The 26,746-nt window shown below is 46.3% G+C and overlaps 1 pseudogene; it reads right to left on the reverse strand.

The window, feature by feature from the left end:
• Positions 1-334: 334 nt before the first annotated feature.
• LOC147087548 (putative G protein-coupled receptor 139) lies at positions 335-2,902 on the reverse strand (annotated as a pseudogene).
• Positions 2,903-26,746: the final 23,844 nt, after the last annotated feature.

Genomic DNA, 26,746 nt, shown 5'->3' on the forward strand with positions numbered 1-26,746 from the left:
TAGAGACATGCCCTTCTTTCTCTCCATTTATGTGGAATGCTCCCGGTCTGATCAGGCACACAGCGGCGACTGTGATTGGCGGGTTTGCCCTTTTTGCTGTCGGTGCAGCTGTAAACTTTAGTGCCGCCATTTTGAGCAACAATTAACGTGTCGTCTGCAGAGCGAGCCCCGCCTCCATTGGTCAGATTACCATTAAGGTATAACAGAGTCAGATTTAAGATCATTTCAGGGCTCCGGGCTGCTAATATCAAATGTACATTCCACCCAACGGAGAAATACAGAATGGAGTATGAAATGGGATTTAGTTCTAGTGCTTGAAACACTTCAGATCTTTCTATGGTTTAATTAATTTAACAATTAGATTGAGTGGGTATTTCACCGCATTCTTCAGCTCCTCTCTGAATTTAGTCTGGGTCAGGACATAAATACACGTGTTGGTGCAGGAACTGAGAAGCTGAAGCATTGTTGCTGTGTGTTCTGTGATATAAAGAGGGGCACTGGCGGAGTAATAAAATCGAATATCTACAATTCGCGCATAAATGTTATAGAAATCCAGGCCCATCCATAACAATATAAAACTGCCGGTAATGCTGAAGAGTAAAACGATGGATTTCTTTCGATTCTCCATCTCTGGGTCCTTGGGATTCTCTCCATCGCTGCGGCCACGGAGTCCCCTGCGGGCTCTGCTGGCCGCTAAAATACGGCTGACCGTCAGAGCATTGAGCAGCAAAATCAGAAAGAACGGTACACAAGGGATAACATTATGTGAAACAACTCAAATGATCCCCATGCGGGGGAAGTAACGAAGCTCGGTTTAGTGATACAATACCAAGGAACATTATCTATTCTGAAGTAAGGTACATCTGTAAAGTACCAGGGGACAGACTCTAAACAGCCCAGCACACTCACTGTCCCGATAACCACAGCCGCCGTTTCCTCGGTGCAATATTTTGTTTTCAGATTCTCACAACAAATGGCCACAAATCGATCAAAGGTGAACGTGACTGTGAGCCAGAGAGAAATCATCGTGGTTGCAAAGCTCAAGACGGCAATAAATCTACACTCGGGAGTAATGTTCAGGAATGAATATGGGAAATATATCGGAGCAATCCAGTTAAATATGGGATCACTGATGACGACCAGGAGATCGGCTGCTGCCATTCCCACCAGGTAGAGAGTGATGCATTTGGAGAGACTGCACTTTCCTCGGGACAGGATCACAATCTCCACCAAGTTAACTGTCAGAGAGAGATAAATTACTGATCAGACCTGGAGCCAAAGCAGCAGTTTGACAGGATCTGGGCTGGAATTTCCAGCTTTGTTGCAGCATCGAATGGAGGAAACTGATTTGTGGATCTGTGCAGCGCAGAGCAAGAAATGACTGGTTCTCGTCTTTAAATACCTTTCAATTATCTTGCTTTATTCATTCACTAAACAAGTAAAATAGGCATTCACCAAAACAGAACGAAGATCTGAAAGCGATAAAAACACCCGTGTAAAATCAGACTCTCACTATCTGACAGCATTCTAACACCACCTTCAAATCACAGTTCCTCACCATAATAGTACTAGAAGTTTCAGCAGTTCAGTCCGATGAATGATTCACACCGCTGCCTCGCTCTTCTCACGTTCCTTCTCCCCTCCCTCTCGCTTTCCTTCTCTGTCTCTCTCAATCGCACCTCACTTTACTTCGCCGCACTCTCTCTACTTCCTGTCATAATGCCCCCTTTCCAATCCGCTTCCACCCTAACATCCTGCGGCTCGACTCTGTTCTTTAACTCCCTTGAAGCGATCCTGTTCTCAGAGTCAGTTTGAACAATGCTGAAACCTCAGTGGAATAGTTTAATGTATCTACTGATCATACAAGTCTCCACCTTTTCACCTAATTGATCCGCAGTGCACGCAATAAACAGAATCGAATGTGTCTTCCAGACAGACCTGACAATAATTGAATTCCCTTCCCCTGTAATGATAACGCAAACATTAGATGGCGCAATTGTTCAATTAACATAACGCCAATATTACCGCTGCTAATTATAATCACCATTCCGATAGACACAGTGCAAACTGATGCAACATAGCATCAAAACATTTCATTTTACAATGGAGTCCAGTGACATTCACTGAATCCACCAAAACTGAAGCAGAGAAGGAGATGTGATAGAGTCAGCAGCAAGCTCAGGTCAGTCACCAGACCTCTGACGCGTCGTCAGATACACACACAGTGAAATGATATTACATAGCAGGGAAAACCAATACATTCATTGAAATCCCAGTTAAACTGAACCATGTTATTGGGGAGGGAGGACATTGCACCGCCTCCTTGTAACACTGAGACTGCGAGCTGTGTCATTTTCAATCACTGGAAACACATTTATGAAAAATATTCCAGGCCAGATTAGTTCCACAACATCAAACTATTCCCAGCACCTGATGATCTGGCACCAGCTTTTAGCCCAAACTCCTGATTCCAGTGCAATCAGTGCAAGAATAATTCAGTAAGAGAGCAGGGATTGGAGAAGCTAAGATCATTACAGATATATTGCAGCTACTACACGACTGAAATAACAGAGACTGAGAACTTTACATCATTCAACTACTGGCACAGAACAGGCGGCTGTGTAAAACATGCAGGGGGGAAAAATACAAGTAGAGCAGCACAGTCAACACCGATTTACATCATTCACAGGAAAGATAACCAGAACCTCCAACGGCTGCAAGTAAAGGATAATAAATGACTTCTATCTGAACGATTACTGGTTTTCCCATTTCTGTGTGAAGCAGCGACATCTGTAGGAGTGGAACGCACAGCTCCGGCAGGCACTCTGAGCTGATCCATTCCAATGGGCCCTGATATATAAAGTCGATAAGTCTCCATTGACATGGTTACACACCTGATCATTGTTATTAGTTATAGTTACTTGAACAAACACATTACATCAGGACCTTTGACACTGGTGAAAATAACGTGGTGGATAAAACTCAAACATTTGAATGAACAGGACATTATGTTAACCAGATCTCTCTGGAGAATAAGTGTCATACAGGATAGATCCAACAATAATGAGCAGCTTCATTTACAGTTTTCATGTAATTGTACTGATCATGTTCACTCCTGCCAATTCATTTATAAATGTTATTTATTTCTCCGCAGTGTACACTGATTCCAGGGACTCAGGCACATCCTTTTCACTCTGTCCCTGCAGATTCCCAGATAAAACATGGACCTTCAGTCTCTGACACAGTGACAGTTGAAGGCCATGTTTCAGTAACGAGTCCAGAAATTATTGTGGGTGATATTAGGGGGCGGACACTGAAAGTACCCCATTAACATTTCTCTCTCCGTTGTTTTACTGCAGATATTTACCTGTTCATTTTATATTGGTTAACGGCTCCATTAAAATGAGAACTGTGCCGGCTCCTAACTCCATTAAGTTCACTCCTGGCCGACCACCCAACTTCCACCTTCCATCAATGTCAACTGATCCCAAAATCTGCTGTCCATGTCCAGCCCTCCCCGAGTCCAGCTCGCCCATCACTCTCGCCCTCACTGAGCCTGATTGTCTCTCTCTCCCCCAACGCCTTAACAGTAAAATTCTTATCCTTGCATTAAACACCTCCATGGCCTCAACCCTCGCCATCTCCACGATCTCCTTCAAACCTGCAGCAACACACCCGTGATATCTCCATAGCTCTGACACTGGCCTCTTTCTGTGGAACCGCACTATCTTGATTCCAGTCTTACCGATTCGATCATATTCAGAATGGCCCCAGCACTGGCTTCCCTTCCTACTGCAGTACCATTGCCGCTGGAGTACGGCAACGTTCGAAAAAATTCTCCCTCCTCTTTCTCATCTAAATGCTGCCCTTTGTGACATCATCTACAGATCTGGGGTCAGCTTCCACATTTCGACCAACATCACCCAGCTCTAGCTCTCCTCTATATACCCCCGCCTTCCACTGAATCTCTGTTGTCGGACGCCATGTGCAACTGACTGTTTCACATGATGTGACATTTGCGCCAATTGTACATTAGGAATACCGAAGCCGTCACTTTTGGATCAGCCACAATCTCCTTACCCTTATTAACTGTTTCATCCCCATCACTGGCTGTTTTAATAGGCTGAATATGATGTTTTGTAAGCTCTCATCCTAATTCATCTTCTGACCTCATATCCTGTCCTTCACAAAATACGCCTATTTCCACCTCCATAACTTCACCGGCCTTTCCCCTGCCTCAGCCCATTTGGAACTGAGATGATGAGTCATGCATTCATCACATCCAAGACTCTCCGAACTCCTCTCCAATCTGTGACCTCTTTATTCATCTGACACGAGTCTCTTGATACGAACTAAGCTGCTTGTTTCAAGTCTTACCTATCAGCTCTTAACCAGATAATCTCAAGTAATGTCTTTCCTTCCCAAACAGACCGTGACTGATAAGAATCTATCTTGGCCTCCCTCAACTACATGTTTCCCATTTGTTGAAATAATCTGCAGATATAGATCTAGCTGTTTAGATGTACGTTACTGGCAACAGCTTCATCTCTCCACCCTATCTCTCGACGACCCACACATCCCTCTGTGTTGCCAGGCTACTTTTCAATCATCCCACTTTGGATGAGTCACAGTTTCCTCCAAATAAAATCATTGGCATGACTGAAGCCATCACCCTTGGCGCCGCCACAAATTGCATCCTTGCAACCAATTGCAATCCCCACCCTGGCTGTTGTCTCAAGCTGACCATCGGACTCTATTTTACACTAATTTATTATTTTCGCACTTTATCCCCTCCATCCCAAAGGCCGGCTACTTCTGCATCACACACAGCACCTGCCTCCACCCTTCCCTCTGCACATCATGTACTGAAATGCTCATCCATGCATTTATCACATCCAGACTGTACTATCCGAAAGGGCACCTGGCCGGCCCCACGTCTACTGCCGTCCATAAACTGCAGTTTATCCAAATATCTGTTGCCCACATCCTATCACCCACTAAGTCCATCTTACCAATCTCCCATCTCGTTGCTGATCCCAATTGGATGTAAGTTCCATAAAAGCTCCTGTGTATTTTTTATTCATCCTGGCCTCACCCATCCCTAAAAGGAAGAAAGTCTTACATTTTATAGCGCCTTTCACGAGCTCAGGACGTCCCAAAGCGCTTGACAGCCAAGGAAATAATTTTGAAGTGTAATCTCATTCCTCTATCTGTAACCTCCTACAGCACGTCTATCTCCTTCCCGAAATCTATGTTCTATTTTTTATGGCTGCTTGTTCATCCGCCCTCGCTTTTTCCCACTGAATTGGAGCCGGGCCTTTAGCCATCGTGCTCCAATGTTCCAGAACTCGTCACTGAATTTCCTCCACCATCTACCACTCGCCTCCTTTAGGCTGTTGAAACACCCCATCATTATGACTGAGCTGATGGGCTCTCCTCCCACTAGCTCCTTTTTGACTGGGATCATTTCTGTCCGCTTATACCTCGGTAAAATGCCCTGGGATAATTTTGTCTACTTGCAAAGCGCTATATAAATTCATCCCGAATCTCCATTTCCGACTCCCATCAACGTTTCCTTTTATACGCTCATTTAACCCCATTCCGATTAAGCGTGTGGTCACTTCTCTTAATATTTCCTTATAACCTTTGTGCCTGTTTTCTCTCATGCCTCTGTGAAACACCTTAGAAATGTATGACAGTGAAGGCGGCCTCCTAATGCAAGTTGTTGTCAGTCAGGGCAATGTGTTCATAAGTTTTCCACTTCATGAGCAACAGCGCACATTTCAAAATGAATAATATTGCTTGACAAACCTCATATAATTCTGTCACAATACACGAGACATAAATGTGGAAACTGCAATGGATGAAGTTTAGACACACTTCAGGAAAAACTTTAACAAGTACCACACTGGTGATTACAAGAGCAGCTTAAGGGATATGGAATTCGGGAAGGACAGCAAAGTGGCTTTAAAATTGTTTAGAATGGAGCAAAAGAGATTATGAGTGAAGTATAGTTTTGTTTAGTGGTTGGAGATGGGTCGAGGAACACCACAGGTATCAGTTCTGGCGTCACTTTGCTCATGAAGTATATCAATGATTTGGATAAAATCGTAGAGGAATAGGGTTGAAAATTGCAAATGATGCCAAAATAGGAGGTAACATTAATTCTTTAGAAGACCACAGGAAGCTGAAAAAGGGTATGGATTCTGCGAGCGAATGGCCGAAAATGGACAGACAGAATTGGAGGTCAGAAGATCTGAGGTATATTTCAGTTAAAACAATAACAGCAGAATAATATTCTGAACGAAAGCTGCTTCAGTGCTGTGCAGGAGCACCTTGATGTGGGCGCATCGGTTCACTGGTGGTTTCGGCTCTACCTCAGGTTGAATAGGTCATAAAAAAGCTAACAGAATTCCAAATTTTCCCACGTGTGGTAGAGAATACGATACTCTAGTGATAGAAACATAGAAGATAGGAGCAGGAGTTGGCCATTCGGCCCCTCGAGCCTGCTCCGCCATTCAATGCTGTAGTGTATGTACCTTTAAGACAGAACTACTTTTACAGCTCCTGTATACTGTAGTACCGGCAGTGACCACACCTGTATATAAGCCTTGCGCATGCCTCTGTACCCCCAGTCTTGAGACTACCCTCCTCCAGTAAAGACCTGTTTATTGTTAAGTGACAGCATCCGTGTGGTTATTGAAAAAATCATACTTGCAGACTCACGGATCTAACAGTGGCGACAAGTGTCGATTCGAATCGACCTGCAACTCTGCTTCTCCCTTCGAGGATTCGCTCTGGGAGGGTGGTGTAAGAAAGTCGAGGCCAGGAACACGGGCGTCGACCACGAGCAACCGCCCAGTCGTCCGGCAGAGAGTGAACATCTCAGGGGAGGCTGTGGAGAGCCGGGCTTGGTTCCCCAGCCATGACGATCAGCAAGAGACTGATGACAGGTCCAGCGCAGACCCTTCCCGAACAGCGGTGGCTGGAGCCGACCGACGGCGGAGCGAAAGCCGAGCAGCGTCGACGGGGTAAGACAGAGTGTGAAGCGCACAGGGCACAGCTGAGGGTTGAAAACCGAACGGCGTCGAAAGAAAAAAAAAAACTGGACAGAAAGAGGGTATAGCACAGCCAGGGCACAAGGGATGAACAGTGACGGGGGAGAAGAAGGAAGAGCGCGGGAGACGCAATTTTTAGAAGCAGCAGCAGAGAAGAAGGGCGAACGCGGGAAGGAAGGAAAGCGCGGGAGATGCCATTTTGTGCCAGCGGAGATAAAGGGGACGCGCGGGAGATGCCATTTTTAACAGTTAAATCACATCCAGGGATGCCGAAGAGTGGCAGTATCTCTACGTTCGACAATGAAGTGGAAGATTTGGCGACAAATGTGGAATGTATTGAGGTGTGCTGCAGGGTGAATGAAGTGCCAGATGCTAGTACAGCACTGGTTTTGTTAAATTCCATGGGTGCAAAAACTTATGGTTTACTGCGAAATCTAATTACCGCAGAGAAGCCGGTGAACAAGAATTTCGAAAGCATAGTATAAATCCTACAGGACTACTTAAACCCCACACCGCTGCTGATAGCAGAACGATTTAAGTTCCATAAAAGGAACCAACGCAATGATGAAAGCAATGCTGAGTACCTAACAGAACTGCGCAAGCTATCGAAACACTGCCAGTTTGGAGTGAGATTGGCAGATACGTTAAAGGACAAGTTTGTGTGTGGGCTACAAAATGAAGGAACCCAGAAACGGCTTCTATCAGAAAAGGACCTCACGCTGGACAAGGCTTTCAGTAAGGCAGTATCACAGGAACCAGCCACAATGGGCGCTGCAGCGATACAACGAAGACCGCAAGAATATGGCACCAATGAAATGTCCTATGGAACAGGGAAGTGCTATCGCTGCGGCAGAACAACACATGACCAGAAGGATTTTTGGTTCAAGGATCAAGTGTGCAGACAGTGTGGAAAAGCAGGACACATAGCAAGAGTCTGCAGGTCTGGGAAGAAAACCAACAGTCAGCAATCTTCACAGGAGAAGTACAAAAAGGTACACCAGTTGATGGACAGTGGTTCAGACGAACAGAAAAGTGACACAGACTCCGGAAGCAAGGAGCTGGGTTGTCTGAAACTACGTAAGGTAACCAAAATGGAGGATCACCAGACTATGTGGGTTACACTCAAGATAGACGGAGTCAAAGTGAAAATGGAATTGGACACAGGATCAGCCCTAACAGTCATAAAACAAAGGGACTACAAGCAGCTATTTTCACATATACCCTTGAAAGCTACAGAGATTGTCTTGAAGACGTACACGGGTCAAAAAGTCTACCCCAAAGGAAAAATAAGGGTGAAAGAGATATATAAATGCCAGGAAATACCTAAAATGGATATATATGTATTGCCAGATGGAGGACCACCACTGCTAGGACGTGAATGAATCCGGAAGGTACAATTTGATTGGCATTCCATACAGGCACTGAAGGTTGCGGCCAAAAAGGATGATGATGTCACACCTGGACGACTGTCAAAAATGCTAACTGACGCAAAAGAAGTGTTCCAGGAGGGACTCGGAACACTAAAAGGCATAACAGCAACGATTAAAATAGACGAAAATGCAAGGCCAAAGTTTCTTAATGCCAGACCAGTGCCTTATGCGATCAGACCAGCTGTCGAAGCAGAGCTGGAAGGGTTGGAACGTTCAGGAGTACTGTCCAAAGTGGACTGGAGCGAATGGGCTACACCCATCGTTCCTGTAATGAAGAGGTCGTTGAGTAATACGCCTGGGGAACCAAAGAAGGTCAGCATCTGTGGGGTTTTTAATGTGACAGTGAAACCAGTCCTTCACATGGTACAATATCCGCTTCAACGAATTGAGGATATTTTCCCCTCGCTGTCTGGAGGTAAACGCTTCACCAAAATTGATTTAGCCCAGGCATACTTGCAAATGGATGCAGAAAAAGCTTCGAAAAAATACCTTACGATTAACACTCATAAAGGTCTCTATCAATACAACCGGCTGGTGTTCGGGGTAGCCTCGGCTCCGGCTATCTGGCAAAGGGCAATGGATCAAGTCCTGCAAGGGATTCCAGGGACCCAGTGTAATTTGGACGACATCCTGGTCACGGGCGAAAATGACAGTGATCACCTCGCCAACTTGGAGAAGGTGCTCATCAGATTAAAGGAGTATGGGCTACGAGCTAATCGCCACAAGTGCGAGTTTTTCCAGAAACAGATCTCGTATTGTGGCCACGTCATCGATGAAGTGTGCTTACATACGTCCCCTGAAAAGGTTGAGGCAGTAGTCAAGTCTCCAGCACCGGAAAATGTGTCAGAACTGAGGTCGTTCCTCGGGCTGGTAAACTACTACCACAAGTTCTTACCAAATTTGTCCACGTGATTACACCCACTGAACACCCTACTGCAAACAGGGGTACCATGGAAGTGGAATTACAAAAGTAAACGAGCTTTCCAGAAGTGTAAAGAATTGATCACATCAAAAGAGGTGTTTGCCCATTGCAACCCAGCACTACCAATTCGTTTGGCATGTGATGCATCACCCTATGGTATTGGAGCGGTGCTGTTGCACAAATTCCCGGATGGGTTGGGGAGGCCAGCAGCTTTTGCGTCTCGGTCACTAACCTCAGCCGAGCGCAACTACGCCCAGATTGACAGGGAGGCCCTCAGCCTAGTGTGGGAAGTGGGAAAATTCAACCACTTTCTGCATGGGCAAAAGTTCACTTTGCTGACTGACAACCAACCACTTCTCTCCATCTTTAATCCAAAGAAGGGCGTTTCGGTGATGACTGTACAACGGTTACAAAGATGGTCCCTTTTTCTAAGGGCGCACCAATATGAAATAGAATATAAAGGCACGAAACAGCATGGAAACGCTGATGGGCTATCACGCCTGCCACTGCCTACGGTGGAGGAAGCACCAGCAGTGGACCCTATCGAGATATTTTATTCGTCAATATTTGAAAGATTGCCAGTAACTAATGTGGATATAGAGAAGGAGACCCGCAATGAACCGACACTGTCTCGGGTATATGATTTGACGGTGAGGGTATGGCCAACACATGGCGACTCACTGTTGCCAGCATTCTCATCCAGAAGAGAACAGCTGTCAGTATGCCAGGGGACAGTGATGTGTGGATCCCGAGTGGTAATTCCACCCAAGTTAAGGGAAAGAGTGCTAAATGAGCTTCATGAAGGTCATCTGGGAGAGGTAAAAATGAAAAGCCTTGCTAGGGCTTATGTGTGGTGGCCGGTGATCGATCAACTAATCGAGGACCTAACCAAGAGCTGCTCAGGATGCCAGAAGGTCCAAAATGCACCACCACATGCCCCTCTACACCCTTGGGAGTGGCCCTCCTCTCCATGGCAACGGGTGCATATTGATTTTGCTGGTCCATTCATGGACTCAATTTTCTTAACAGCAGTGGATGCTCATTCGAAGTGGCCTGAGGTGATAAAAATGTCCTCAACCATTACAGAGAAAACGATTGCAGTCCTGCGGACCATATTTGCCAGAAACGGTTTGCTAGAGCAGATTTGCTCTGATAATGGACCACAGTTTGTGTCCGAAGAGTTCCGAAATTTAGGAGAAGGAATGGAGTAAGGCATTACACATCCGTCCTGTATCATCCAGCCACAAATGGATTGGTTGAGACGTTCGTACAAACCTTTAAGAAGGCGATAAAGGCCATGTGCGACGGTGAAATTCCACTACAGCATAAGGTTGACAATTTCTTATTAGCCTACCGAAACGCGACACATGCAGTTATCAACCAGACCCCGGCCATAATGTTCTTTAACCGAAGGTTGAGATCTCGTCTGGGCTTGCTCAGACCAAATGTGCAAAGAAATGTTGAGGACAAACAATTCCAGCACATCAATGAGAAGCCGACAAGGAGCTTCAATGTACGACAACCAGTCTTAGCCCTTGAATATCGAACAGAGAAACGGCAACCCGGAACTATATGCACAAGGCAGGGGCCATTAATGTACACAGTGGATGTCAGGGATAACATTGTGAGACGCCACGTCGATCAGATCTTAGCATCACAGGAACGAGTCAACCCCATGTCTCGAGTACCTGGGGATGAACCCGACATACCAGTAGCATCTACCTCAGAACCAGTAGCAGTGGAAACGGATGAACTACCCGATGAAAAGGGGCCAGAATCGCCTCTGCACCAAGAACAAGAACCTCAGGAAAGGCACTATCCCGAAAGGGTCAGGAAGCTGCCACAAAGACTGAATCTATAAGTGGACTATTGTTGTTTAATGTACATGTTAAAGTGTTAATTGTTATTTGAATATTAGGGGTACTACTAATCTAAAAGGGGAGGAATTGTAGTGTATGTACCTTTAAGACAGAACTACTTTTACAGCTCCTGTGACCACACCTGTATATAAGCCTTGCGCATGCCTCAGTGCCCCCAGTCTTGAGACTACCCTCCTCCAGTAAAGACCTGTTTATTGTTAAGTTACAGCATCCATGTGGTTATTGAAAAACATCATATTCGCAGACTCATGGATCTAAAAATGCGATCTTGGCTGTTCATCCAAATTCAGTAACCTGTTCCTGCCTTCTCCCCATATCCCTTGATTCCTTTAGGCTTAAGAAATATATCCAACTCCTTCTTGAATATATTTAATGAATTGATCTCTACTGCCTTCTGCGTTAGAGAATTCCACAGGTTCACCACTCCCTGGGTGAATAAATTCCTCCTCATTTCTGAACTAAATGGTGAACCCCCTACCCTTAGTGTGTGACCCCTGATTCTGGACACACCGACAATCGGGATCATCCTTCCTGCATCGAGTCTGTCCAGTCCTGTTAGAATTTTATCAATGTCAATGAGATCTCCTCTCATTCTTTTAAACTCCAGCGTGTAAAATCCCAATCGACACAATCTTTACTCATACGTCATTCTTGCCATCGCAGGTATCAGCCTGGTGAATCTTCGCTGCACTCCCTCCATGGCAAGAACATCCATCCTCAGATAAGGCGACCAAAACTGCACCCAATAATCAAGATGTGGTCTCAACAAGGGCCTGTACAACTGCAGCACCACATCTTTGTTCCTGTACTCAAACCCTCTCTGCCTTCCTGTTTTTGTCACTAAAGTGGATATCCTCGCATTTAACCACGTTATATTGCATCTGCCATGCTTCTGCCCAATCACCCAACCTGTCCAAATCATCCTGGATTTTCTCGGCATGCTCATCACAGCATGATGAGGAAACGTTACAAACTTTAAATGAACATGAAATATAAGTAATTGTGTTAGATAAATGCTGGTTCTGAGGAGTTGTGGTCACTCATGTCTCATTCCCCCGTGTCTGAGCCTCTATAATTACATGCAATCTTAAGCACAAAAATAAGTCTTCGGCCCAACCGATTTCTGCCGGTGTTGATGCAGTCTTCTTCATTTAATTAATTTCCCCTGATCAACATCTCCTCCTATTCCTTTCTCCATCTGTATTTAGCTACCTTCCATTTAAATGCATCTATGTTATATGCCACAATTTCTCCATATGCTTGCAAGCTCCACATTCTAACCACTTTCTGGATGAAGAAGATTATCCTTAATTCCCTAACGCATTTATGAGTGAGGATTTATATTTATGGCCCTTAGTTTTAGATTCGCTACGTCCAAATTTGGGTTTGGATTAGGAATTGCCTCTAATTCCACAGCTAGAAAAGGTGTAGCTAAGCGGTGCAGTTCCCCCTGGCGAACTCATAGAGTCATAGAGTTATACAGCATGGATAGAGGCCCTTCGGCCCATCGTGTCCGCGCCGGCCATCACGCCCTGTCTAATCTAATCCCATATTCCAGCATTTGGTCCGTAGCCTTGTATGCTATGGCATTTCAAGTGCTCATCCAAATGCTTCTTGAATGTTGTGAGGGTTCCAGCCTCCACAACCCTTTCGGGCAGTGAGTTCCAGACTCCAACCAACTTTGGGTGAAAAAGTTCTTTCTCAAATCCCCTCTAAACCTCCCGCCCTTTACCTTGAATCTATGCCCCTTAGTTATTGACCCTTCTACTAAGAGAAAAAGCTCCTTAGTATCAATCCTATCTATGCCCCTCATAATTTTGTACACCTCAATCATGTCCCCCCTCAGCCTCCTCTGCTCCAAGGAAAACAAACCCCATCTGCCCAGTCTCTCTTCATAGCTGAAGCGTTCCAGCCCTGGTAGCATCCTGGTGAATCTCCTCTGCACCCTCTCCAAAGCTATCGCATCCTTCCTGTAGTGTGGCGACCAGAACTGCACACAGTATTCCAGCTGTGGTCTAACCAGTGTTTTATACAGCTCCATCATAACCTCCTTGCTCTTATATTGTATGCCTCGGCTAATGAAGGCAAGTATCCCATATGCCTTTTTTACCACCTTATCCACCTGTTCCGCCGCCTTCAGGGATCTGTGTACTTGCACACCCAGATCCCTCTGACCTGTTCCTAGCGGTGTGGCCCAAGGATCGGGCCTGGGCCTGCTCCTCTGTATTAATGGCCTGTACAGTGTTTTGTTAGTATGGTAAGAAAGTTTCAGATAACACCAAAATATTTGGATGGATTGAGACAGTAGAGGAGTTCAATCAAATCCATAAAGTTTTAGATAGGCTAAGGAAGTGGGCCACACAAAAGGCATTTAAGTTTGATAAATGTTGTGCTATGCATGTTGGTCAGGCCAACACAGAGTACAGGCATCATTTACAGGGGAAAATATTGATAGAGGTTGAAAGAAACAAATCCAGCTTTTACTGTGCACATGAGGCTCATGGCCAATGTAGAGAAATTGTAGCTAAAACTACAAGGGAGCTGGTTTGTTTTAATTGAAATATTGAATTTAATTCAAAGGACAACATTTTATACAATACCAGTCGTTGGTCAGAATGCATCTGTGGGAATGTGCCGAGTTTAGTTTCCCACCACACCGCCAACATGGTGGGTGATATAGTGGCCTTGCAAAAGGTCCAGAGGAGAGCGACAAGAATGATTTCTCCCTTAAAGCTGCTCAATTATTCAGATAGGCTCCAGGACCATGATCTATTGCCTTTAGATCAGCGTAGGTTAGAGATTTGATAAAGGCCACTAAAATAATTAAAGGGCTAGATAGCGTCCCTAATAATGATTCGACCAGTTTAACAAACTGGGGAGACCAGGGCATGCCAGTTTATTCAATGTAAGTGTTAGAATATACTGAACATTAGGCGGCTCTCCTTTTCCCAGGGAATTGTGAGTCTCTGGAATTCATTACCGGCTGAACTATAGAGTGCTGACTCGCAGCATGGCCTTCTCAAACAAATACACCGCTCTGGATATTATCGAGGGAGATGGCTTATCGGAGGAAGGCAGCAGCAGCCAACTTTCTGGCACCATGGGTGGTTCTGCTGCACAGGACATAAGAACATAAGAACATAAGGAGCAGGAGCAGGAGTAAGCCATATGGCTTGTCAGGCCTGCTCCGCCATTTAATAGGATCATGGCTGATCCGAACCTAAACTCACATCCACTTCCCTGCCCGTTCCCCGTAATCTCTAATTCCCTTATCAGCTAGGAAATTGTCTATATCCGTTTTAAATTTATTTTATGTCACAGCTACCACAGCTCTCTGTGGTAGCAAATTGCATAGATTTACTACCCTCTGAGTGAAGAAGTTTCTCCTCACCGCAGTTTTTTGAAAGGGCAGCCCCTTATTCTAAGATCATGCCCCTTAGTTCTAATCTCACCCATTAGTGGAAACATCCTCCCCGTATCCACCCGATCCAGCCCCCTCACAATCTTATATGTTTCCATAAGACCGCCTCGCATTATTCTGAATTCCAATGAGTAGAGCCGAAACTACTCAACCTTTCCTCATAAGTCAACCCCCTCATCTCCAGAATCAACCGAGTGAAACTTCTCTGAACTGCCTCGAGAGCAATTATATATTTTCTTAAATATGGAAACGAAAACTGGACGCAGTATTCCAGGTGTGGCCTCACCAGTACCCTGTATAACTGCAGCAAGACTTCCCTGAAATTATTCTCCATCCCCCTTGCAATAAAAGCCAAGATTCCATTGGCCTTCCTGATCTTCTGCTGTACCTGCATACTAACCTTCTGTGTTTCATGCACCAGGATCCCCAGATCCCTTTGTACTGTAGCACTTTTCAGTTTCTCTCCATTTAGAAAATAACTTGCTCTTTGATTTTTTCTGCCAAAGTGCATAACCTCACACTTTCCAACATTAAATTCCATCTGCCAAATTTTTGCCCACTCACTTAGCCTGTCTAAGTCCTTTTGCAGGATTTTTATGTCCTCCTCACTCACTGCTTTCCCTCCCATCTCTGCATCATTGGCAAACTTGGATGCGTTGCACTTGGTCCCTTCCTCCAAATCGTTAACATAGGTTGTAAAGAGTTGTGGTCCCAGCACTGACCCCTGCGGAAAATCACTAGTTACTATTTGCCAACCCGAGATTGAACCATTAATCCCAACTCTCTGTTTCTGTTAGATAGCCAATCTTGCACCCATGCCAGTATATTGTCCCAATCCCGTGATTTTTTATCTTGTACAGTAATCTTTTGTGTGGCACCTTCACAAATGCATTTTGGACGTCCAAATACACCACATCCACTGGCTCCCCTTTATCCACCCTATTTGTTACGTCCTCAAAGAATTGGAGCAAGTTTGTCAAATAAGACTTCCCTTTCGTAAAGTCATGCTGACTCTGTCCGACTAAATTATGCTTATCCTAATGTCCTGTTACTGCTTCTTTAATAATGGACTCCAACATTTTACCAACCACAGATGTTAGGCAAACTGGTCTATAGTTTCCAGCTTTTTGTCTGCCTCCCTTTTTAAATAAGGGCATTACATTAGCAGTTTCCCAATCTGCTGGGACCTTTCCAGAATTCAGGGTGTTTTGGAAAATTACCACCAATGCATCCACAATCCCTACCGCTACTTTTGTCAAGACCATAGGATGTAAGCCATCAGGTCCAGGGGATATATTCGCCTTTAGTCCCATTATCTTACCGAGTACCACCTCCTTAGTGATTTTAATCGTGTTTAGCTCCTCCCCCACTATAGCCCCCTGTTTGTCCAGTGTTGGGATAAATTTAGTGTCCTCTACTGTAAAGACTGATACAAAATATTTGTTCAGCGTTTTTGCCATTTCCATGTTCCCCTCACTAATTTCCCGGTCTCGTCCTCTAAGGGGCCAACAGTCACTTCAGCCACCCTTTTTCTTTTTATATAACTGTAGAAACTCTTACTATCTCTTTTTATATTTTTGCTAGTTTACTTTCATAATCTATCTTCCCTTTCTTAATTAATCTTTTAGTTATTCTTTGCTGGCTTTTAAATGCATCGCAATCTTCTATCCTCCCACTAGATTTGGCTACTTTATATGCCCTATTTTCAGTCGGATACTATCCTTTATTACTTTATGCAGCCACGGATGGCTGTCTTTTCTGTTGCACCCCTTTTCCCTCACTGGAATTTATTTTTCTTGAAAGTTGTAAAATAGCTCGGTGAATGTACACCACTGCTGATGTACCGTATTACACTTTAATCTATTTTCCCTGTCCACTTTAGTCAACTCTGCTCTCATACCTTCATCGTCTCCTTTATTTAAGCTTAGTAGGTTTGAGCTCCAACTCTCTCACCCTCCAACTGAATTCGGATTTCAACCATGTTATGGTCATCCATTCCAAGGGGCTTCTTTACTAGGACATTTATTATTAATCCTGTCTCAATACACAGGACCAGATCTAAGATTGCCTGCACCCTGTTTGGCTTATTTACATACTGCTCAAGGAACCCATCCCTAATACACTCTTTGATCTCTTCCTCAAGGCTGCCCTGCCCAATTTGTTTTGTCCAGTCAATATGAAAGTTAAAGTCCCCAATGATTATAGCTGTTCCCTTATTACAAGCCCCAACTATTTCCTGATTTATACTCCGACCAAAAGAGTTGCAACTGTTAGGAGTCCTATAGACTACGCCCAATAATGACTTTTTCCCCTTACTATTCCTTATCTCCACACAAACTATTTCACTATCTTGATCCTTTGACCCAATATCATTTCTCACTATTGCAGTGATTCCATCCTTCATTAACACAGCCACACCGCCTCCCTTTCCTTCCTGTCTGTCCTTCCCAATAGTCAAATACCCCTGGATGTTTAGTTCCCAGTCATGGTCATCCTGCAGCAATGTCTCCGTAATGGCCACCAGATCATAATCATGTGTAGTTATTTGTACCGTCAACTTGCCTATTTTGTTACAAATGCTGCGTGCATGCAGGAAAAGAAAATTGAAATATGTTTTGTGACAATTTATTCCTGCTTTTAACCCCTTTACTACTCTAACTTTATCTTTATACATCCTCTCCCTTCCTGACACTCTCTGGTTTTTAATTCCCCCACAGCTACCTTGCTCTATTGCCTTCTCCGCTGACATTTTCTTTTTTCGCTCTCTTGAAACGTCCCCCCCACTATTAGTTTCAAGCCCTCTCGACAGCCCTAGTTATTCGATTCGCCAGGATTCTAGTCCCAGCACTGGCCAAGTGAAGTCCATCCCAAGGGAACAGCTCTCTCCCGTCCAGTACAGGTGCCAGTGCCCCAAGAAGCAAAACCCATTTCTCCCACACCAGTGTTTGAGCCAGGTATTTAACTCTGTGATTGTTTTTCCCTAGCCAAATTTGCTCGTGGTATAAGGTAGTGTTCCAGAGATTATTACCCTTGTGGTTCTGATTTTTAATTTGGCCCCTAGCTGCTCATACTCCCTCAGCAGAACCACTTTCCTTGTCCTATCTATGTCGTTGGTACCAACATGGACCACGACAACGGGATCCTCCTCCTCCCACTCCAAATTTCTCTCCAGCCCAGAAGAGATGTCCTTAACCCTGGCACCGGGCAGGCAACACAGCCTTTGGGGCTCTCGCTCTCGGCTGCAAAGAACCCTATCTATCCCCCTAATGATATTATCTCCTACCACTACAACATTTATTTTAACTCCCCCCACTTGAATGGCCCCTCGTTCCATGGTGCTGTGGCCAGGTTGCTCATCCCCCCTGCAGTCCCTGTTCCTGTCCTCACAGGGAGTAAGAGCCTCAAATCTGTTGGACAAGAGCTAGGGCTGCGGCTCCTCCAACACTACCTTCTGTATCCCCGTACCTGCCTCACTCATAGTCACACCCTCCCGTCTGTGACCACGGAATACATCTGAATTTGGTAATCTAATTGGTGTGACTACTTCCTTGGAACACAGAGTCCAAGTAACTCTCCCCCTCCCTGATGTGTCGCAGTGTTTGAAGCTCGGACTCCAGTTCTTCAACCCGAAGCCAGAGTTCCTCGAGCAGCCAACACGTAATGCAAATGTGATCACCGTGAGCATCAATGGTGTCCACCAGCTCCCTCATATTGCAGCAGTAACACATCACCTGCTATGCCATTCTATGTAATTAATTAAATTCATTATTATTATTTTTAAATTGCCTTTTCCACGATTCCAGATGATGAATATCAAACCTCTATTTAAATGAACTTACCAACTTATATAGGTTTAAAAGGAAAACAAATGTAATCACTAACCAGCCAATCACCTACCAGCTTGGCTGTGATGTCACTTTTGAATTCTGACCTCCCTTTGGAATGTTGCCTGTGGATCCTGTTTAGGCTGCCTCACATCGCTGCTCTGACTCGACACCCAATGCTGCTCCCGGCTGTCTCGACTGGACCTCACCTCACTGCACCGCCTCCGCAATGCCTGCTTATCCTGAGACTGGCAGGAAAGACAAGACAAAAACAAGACAAAAACAGCACCTCACACCCCAACTCTCTCACTTACCCAAACTCTCAAAAGGCACTCTCTGCTGCTAGCACTCTGTGAGGGGCCGGCCATTTTGGACTGAGACGGGGAGGCATTTCTTCATTTTAAGGCAGCGGTTCTCAGCCTTTTCCTTTATGCGAACCACTACATCGTTATCTAAAGCTTCTGTGGACCACAACAGAAGTAAGTGGTTTAAAACATTTTGTGAATAAAGTCCCAACTTTCCTCTGGCGATATTTTTACCCGTCTCTTCACTTGCCATGTTCAATGTGAAATTGTTGTTCGCCATTCTGTTGCAGTTTTTACACTCTTGTTTTGCAACCGCCTGAATTCAGTGCCATTCACCGTCAGCGCCTTATATTCTTTTTTTCTCTTCTGGATGAATTGTTTGTTAGTTCCGCTGAACCAGGCTGGACTGTAATGACATTCAGTACCTTTGCTTTTCATGGGAACACGTTGATCCATTGCATTCAGAATCACATCCTTGAAGGAACTCCATCGAACAACTACAGGAACAACCTCCACATCTAGGCTAAACACTCCCCACTTTCTATCTGTCCTGCCTGTCAACACCTCCATCTCTTTTGATTCGGTGGAACCCATCAGGTCTCTATAAGCTCCCTCTATTCCGAATGCTGTAGCACTGTTTCATGAACCGAACCCCTGTTTCAGTACAACATAGGCTCAGCGACGCTTGATCTGCCTAATTCCCTCAGTCTCTCTTGACGAAACACATGACACGGGTAGGATTTCAGAAAGTGCTACAATTGACGCAGTATTGGGGACTCCAGGGCAAACCATGAGGGGGGTGTGTAGAACATGTTTTGAAATTAGCTGGAGAGAAATGTGTGGTGACATGTCTCGAGGGGCAGACTGAGGAGAGGGTCTGTACATTGAATGGGGAAATGTCAAGAAGAGCCACAAGAATTAGGTATTCAGAAACACAAACCTCTCGGAATGGTTACTTCCTCCCCGCCTGTTCCGAACTTTTGACAGACACTTTTCAGGCCTAACATGGATGGTGGGGTAGGGGGCCGTATTCGTGTCGTCACAATCAATCTGCTTCCCGAGCCAGACTCCCACAGTCACAGGATTAGAATGGCATAGGCCATAGGTTACCCTACATTGTTGGTGCAGTAACATCTGGCAGCCGTAGAATTCGAGTCCACGCCTTTGGAACTTAAATACAGCGCCTTAGACCACTCGGCCATGGTACCACGTTGATTTGATTTAGTTCTGATACTGGTAACTGATGATTGAAATGTGTCTTTGTCTTGTTAAAAAAAGAGAGAGCACGAGGGAAGAAGGAAACAAAGAAAGATTATCAAATTCTGCAAATCTTATCTGCCTCTCAATAACAACTGAAGGGAAAGGTTAGCACAGTCCCATGCAGAAAATGTCATAACAAGGAATAAACCGCCCTGTACATTTGCAGACTGCGAGACTCCACTTCACTAATTAAACTTCGGAATGTGTGTTCACAGCCCTCTGTAGAGCCATTCTCTAAACACGGTCGGTCCTCCCAGGAAATAAGGGTAAAATTAACAACCAACATTGTACTAGTCGCAGAATACATGAATCACGGTGACCTTTGTAGTCACCCTGCTTGTTCGACAGTTAAGGATAAGAACATGGTTACTCAAACAATAAACTATGCCTACAACGGGGAAGAGATAACAGCAGGAATGTGGGGAGTAGGGTGAAACACTAACATCTGTGACTAGCATGGTCGGAGGGTACTTGAGTTCAAGTGGTGGGCCCGACAGTTGAGTGACTAACCACGTAAACCAATAAAGAGTAATTGTTGTGACACTGTTTGTACGTTTACGCCCCCATTCTGTAGTAGCCGGGCGTTGTTTATAGAACTGTATATGTTGAATGAACCGCCTACTTGGCCTTTAAGAGTGCATCCCTAGCTTGAGGAAGCTGAGCGGATCTCCCTTGTGTACAAGTATTTTAATTGTTTTAATAAATTCTGAACTGATCCTCAATTCCGTCTCCATCTGTGGTTCTCCAAGTTCGAATCTAACAGTTGGTGTCAAAAGTGGGATACTGCAGGTAAGGACCATAGGATTTACGCACTGGAATTGACGGCTGAGGCGAGAACTGCGTCATGTCCTAAGGAAATAAGTCAGAGTAAGGCTTCTAGGAGGAACAAGGACTCGCTCGTTAACCAGGGTGGCTAAAAACCATGTATGGGCCAGTTAGGATTAAATTTGCCACATAGTAAATTATTCTTCATGGAGACCACGGACTGACAGACTTGATTAGACATAAATGTATATTTCTGCTTTAGTTTATAAGGTGATACATTTGTGCCAATAAATTATAAGATAGAGTATAAGAATATACGTAACAATTAATGCGGGTCACATGGGTGACGAGCGGAGACATCTTTCACCGGACTTTCCAGCTATGGCCACCAGTGTCACTGTCGTAAATCAGGTCCGAGAGGCTAATTTGAAATTTCAAAGTGCGATAATTAGAAAGGGGAGGAAAGAAAGAATTCCAGTAGTTGACCAAATAAAGTGGTGGGAGGAACAGAAGGATGCCAAACAAGCCAATTACGGGGCGGTTTTACGTGCTAGTTGGATGGATCAGATGGGACACATCATCTTGGGCAAGGGGGGGAGAACGCCCTGTTACAAGAGGTCTGGAGACACGTGCAGGAGGCTAAAGTCAAAGTCCAACCTCAAGCCACCAGGGACTGATAATCTACACGAATTAAAATGATGGGATGACATTGGCGAGGCTCTACAAGAAGAGGCTCGAGATACATCGACCTTAAATCCCAAGCCCCCGTTGGGGACCATAGAGGTTCGACGAGTCGAGATCACCCAACACAAGTGCCCCGCGAATACACTCGTATCTACCCCCCCTTACTGTTTCAGTCTGGGGCCGAAAAATCCAATCCCGTGGCCCCCGTGCGAGTTAATCAGGCGGTAGGTGCCCAATACCCAGAGATAGGTGGACGGGGTGCGATGGGTGAGGCACAGTCTTTAACGCCCCAGGAGAGATCCAGCGTCATCGTTCTCATTCCCGAACTCAAAAGACACAATCCTAACCTCAAGTTTGGGCACGAATAGGAAGTGTTGCTCTGCACTTTAATTTATCCATACAAGACATAAAATATATTATCGAGGTGAAATGTCCCTCTGCTGTTTATGGGGCATTGGGACATCATGCCATGAATGCCCCAGTCACGGCGACAGAGTACGAGATCCAATTCGATGGTTTGAATACTTGGGTTCAGACCGGACTGGGCAACGGCACCGCCAAGTGGACGGGACTCACTGCCCTGCGCCAGAGTCCCGGAAAAAACCCCAATGTCTACATTGATCGAGCAATCGGTTGGTATGAACATTGGGGCCAGGCAAATGACATTCCCGCTAATCACGACGACCCACGGTTTATAGATCGTCTACTCCAGGGATTGGAAAAGCCCTACCACACCACCCTTTGAATGGTGGGCACACTAGGCATCAACAGGCCGACTGTTACCGATAGGGTGGAGGGAGAGAGGAGCAGAGTTCGAACCGACCCGCTTCATGCCCTCAGGGACAACCCAAGAGAGGTTTGTCAAACCAAGAGATGGAGGTGCTCCGAGCCCTCCACGCCAGCTACTAGGGCGAGTCTGTTTCCGCGGCCGCGGAGCCGGGGTCCACACATCCGTGCCTAAATGGCCAGCAGCACTGTGCCATTTTAGACACGGGGGTCTCGGTGTCGATAAACGACACCGAATTTCCCACCATAGATCAAAGCATTCAGATAACCAGGGTTAGTGGAGAAAGGTGGTTCTCCATCGGAGTGTTTTACTTCCCCTGCAACTGTCGCCAGGGGTTCATACCTGGTGGATCACCTTGTGGGTAGCTCCCAACAGTGAGGGCCTGCTCTTAGGTATAGACATGCTCCATCAGATAGAGGCACATTTGCTCCAAGGGAACATCTAATGGAAGTAGGGGGTCCACAAGGTTGGAGATTTCCCTTCCAGGAATATAAAGCCCGACAATACAGAGTGCAAGACCTCTGCCCGCTTAAGTGCACATGCCCATGGGGGAGAGTTTGCGAGGCTTACCATCTCACATGGGCCACCCACAAATTAGACTGTGGCAGAGCGGAGATGGACCCTGTTAGGGCCCACGGACCCTACCACGAGGCTCACCGACAATACCCGCTTTGATCACAAGCCCCACGGGCCGTTGTGTCAATAACAGTAGACTTATTAGAAACCAGTATAGTGACAAAGTCCCGCTCTCGCACCAACTGCCCGGTATGGCCAGTGCAGAAACCAGATGGATCCTGGAGAATAACCATTGATTATACGGCACTGAATCGGTTCAATCCCAAGCGCCATGCTTAGTGGCGAATCCCGCCACTTTTTAAACGGCGTCCACCCAGACCTGTCCATATTCACGGCACTGGACATCCAAAACGGATTTTGGATATGTCCTTTGGATCCCGGATCACAAGAGCACTTCCCTTTCACTGTCCAGTCCATCCAATATACTTGGACCTGGTTGCCTCAGGGATTTCACAATGTTCCTACTATTTTTCACGAGAGCCTGGAGAAGGCTCTCCAGCCGGCATAAGCAGGTACCCGAATGCAAGATTCTGCCTGTCTTCAATATGCAGATGACATTCGCATTGGTAGTCCCTCACGTTCAGCTCATCTGGACGCCCTGACGTGTGTCCTGGAGACTTTAGTTCTAGGGGTGTTCAAACTGAATCCGATCAAAGCTCAAATTAGGCTTCCTCGGGTTACCTGCCTTGCTCAGATCATCTCGCCAGAGAGTAGGGCCCTGTCCCCCGAAAGGGTTCAAGCACTCTTGCAGATGCCGCGACCGATCACTGCCTCTGGCCTGCGAAGCGTGATGGGATTGTTTAAATATTGCCGTACCTACGTAGACAACTTCACCGAATTGGCAAGCCCTCTAAACGACCACCTAAATGGAGGGCCCCCGGGAGAGGCAAGGCTGAATTGGACACCAGAGTCAGTTGAAACCTTTGAGATGGTCAAAATAACTTTGGCCAACGCAGCTGCCATGGGTCTCCCGAACCCAGCTAAACCACTCCACCTGTGGAATTGGCTGGGCAATCTGGCGCATAGTGCGGTAGTGGGACATTCCCAGAAGGATCGAATACGACCAGTAGGATATTACTCGTGCCCGGTACCATCTTCCCGCCACAGCCTCGTGAAACTTCTTGCAGGTAGACTGAAAACTATTTCCAACCAGAGACTTGCGAGATGGGAGGCTTGTTTATTGGGTAGGGGGGTTCGGATCGAGGTGGTAACCGACCCTCGAGCAAACTCAGCATCCTTCCTAATCGACGAAGGGACTCCCATGACTGCATCACTATCTTACATCTCAATAGTCAGGGACCCCACCTAACCGAACCCATAGTCGAGGCCTGCCTAGAGATGTATGTGGATGGGTCCAGTTATTACCACGAGGGCCGACGGGTCACCGGATAAGCAGTAGTAGGTCCATCAGGACAGACCCTCGCCCAGTGGGCCCTGGGGATGGGAGGAATCCAGCTGGTGGAAATCACTGCCCTCACTAGAGCCCTTCAATTGACAGAAGGAACAACCGGCAATATCTATACAGACAGCCAATATGTCCACTCCGTTGCCCACGACAACTCCCGCCTGTGGCAGCAGCGGGGATATTTGAGTACTTTAGGCAACACGAGTAAACATGCTTCCACGATCGCCGAAATCCTTCAGGCAGTGGACGGCCCCAAGTTGGGGGCGGTAGTTAAGTTTCTCGCCCAACAGGCAGGGGACACCCTCGAAATCCAGAGTAACTGAGCCGCCGATTTTGCCGCCCGACGGGTCGCATTGGCTCTCCCTGTGATGGCCCTTAGTCCAAAGGAAGTAGTACGAACTGAAAAGGCTTCCCTGACTGAAGATATACCGAAAGATACGCTACAAACCGCGTACCTTTCCGACCCCCCTGAGAATATACAGTTTGGGTGCGTGAGAGAGCGTACAAAGATCCACGTGGGTTTTGGCGTCACGAGGCCCAGTACGTGGTTCCTATGTCGATTTGACGCACCCTGATACAATCTTACCACGAGCCTGCGCATTTGGGCGGGTATAAGTTATATTACATTATAGCTGACACCTGGTGGTGGCCCAGCATGGCCAGAGAGATCCACGAGTATGGGCGCCTATGTCTACCTTGCCTCCAAACGGGAATCGGGTGTTGCATACATATACTTTGGGGGCACGCCCGGTGGCCCAGGGGACCATGGACGCACTTACAAATGGATTTCGCAGGACCCCTACCCCCCAGCGGCGGGTATAACCATGTCTTTGTAGTCATCGGCCTTTTTACTCGTTGGGTCGAAGCCTTCCCCGCTAAGAGGAATACAGCCGAAGCAGCTGCGAAAATCCTAGCGACGGCAGTCATTCCCCGATGGGGGGTGCCTTACCAGATAGATTCCGACCAGGGAACCCACTTCACCGGCAAGGCCATGAAACAGGCTATAGCCCTCCTGGGGGTTCGACAACGGTTCCACATCCCTTACCATCCACAATCCTCAGGAATGGTGCAACGGATGAGCCGTACTTTAAAACAGTCTGTGACTGAGGACAATTTACAGACCGGAAAGGGTTGGCACATTCCTCCCCCCCATTCCTTGGGGCATACGAGCCACGTCGACCAAAGGCACTGCCTTAACCCCGTTCGAACTAATGACTGGACGAGCTATGGTGTTACCCCAAGATGCACCCCCTCAGGGTATGGGGGGCACTTCCCAATTCCAGACAAATCTCCTGACATATCTATGCCTGATCAATGAGACCAATCAGGATAGATGCTTTCGGGTTCAACACTTACAGGAGGCAGATGACGCCAAAATACAAAGGGGAATTTAGGAAGCGCCCCCTCGGGTAGGACAGTGGGTGATGGTTCAGCGACCGGTTCGAGGTACCTTTGAGCCCCGGTGGGATGGGCCCTTCCAGATCCTCCTAAGTACAGGAACCTCCGTTTGCCTACAGGAAACATTTGATGTAAGATAGAGACACTGGAGCCAGTCCAAGCCGGTGATGGAGCCCGGGGAAGATATTCGCCAATCTCTTGGGGACCCTATGATTAAAAGGCAATAATAACGAAATAATAACCTGTCTTTTCTCCCCTATATTTGATCCGGACCGGATTTCGAAGGACGAAGTCGATTCTTCGGGTCGCTATTTTACCTGTCTCTTTCTTACAGATGTGCGGGCCTGACCTCATTACTGTCACCACTTCTGGGGTTGTTGAACTTTCGACGGTCCAGTTTATTGACTTAACCGGAGATCCTGCGAACTCTCACTGCTATACAACTCTAACCTTCCTCGGAACTCATCCCTTCACTCTAGAGTTCCGATTATCTCCCTTTTGTGGTAGGACTACCGGACCCCTCGTTCTACATCCCTACAGAACTCAGAATCTTTTATTAACCCTACTCAGCCAGAGGAGATACACCGGTTCTGCGACACAGCTGCTCTTTGGGAACCGCTGGTGAGGGACTAGAGGACATTCCCGAATGGATATTCAGCCCTTTTAGAGGCCCTCCTGCCTCTGAAGGAGGGCAGTGCAACCTGTATTCTTACATTCCCGTCCGACGGCTCCTAATTCTCACCGAATTATGATAAGTCAATTAAGTTACATTGAGCCACTGTTGCACGGCCACCGCCTCCACCTCAACGCCACGTATGAAGTAGCCTCAATATGAGAGTTTGCCAATTCCGAGCCATGGTATGGGTATATCCCACGCAGGTCGAATGCAAACCAGACGGGGTTGGGGAGCTGGGTTTCATTTTGGTCGTCCCAGTGATGACACCGGAGGCACAAGGGCGGGCGGTATATCAGGTACAAAATATTTGTATACTAAAAGATGGCATACATATATCTTACAACAATATGTTACC

Source organism: Somniosus microcephalus, unplaced genomic scaffold, assembly GCF_052327205.1.
Source record: "Somniosus microcephalus isolate GS21.2 unplaced genomic scaffold, FLI_Smic_1.0 unresolved_chr5, whole genome shotgun sequence".
Classification (NCBI taxonomy): Eukaryota; Metazoa; Chordata; class Chondrichthyes; order Squaliformes; family Somniosidae; genus Somniosus; species Somniosus microcephalus.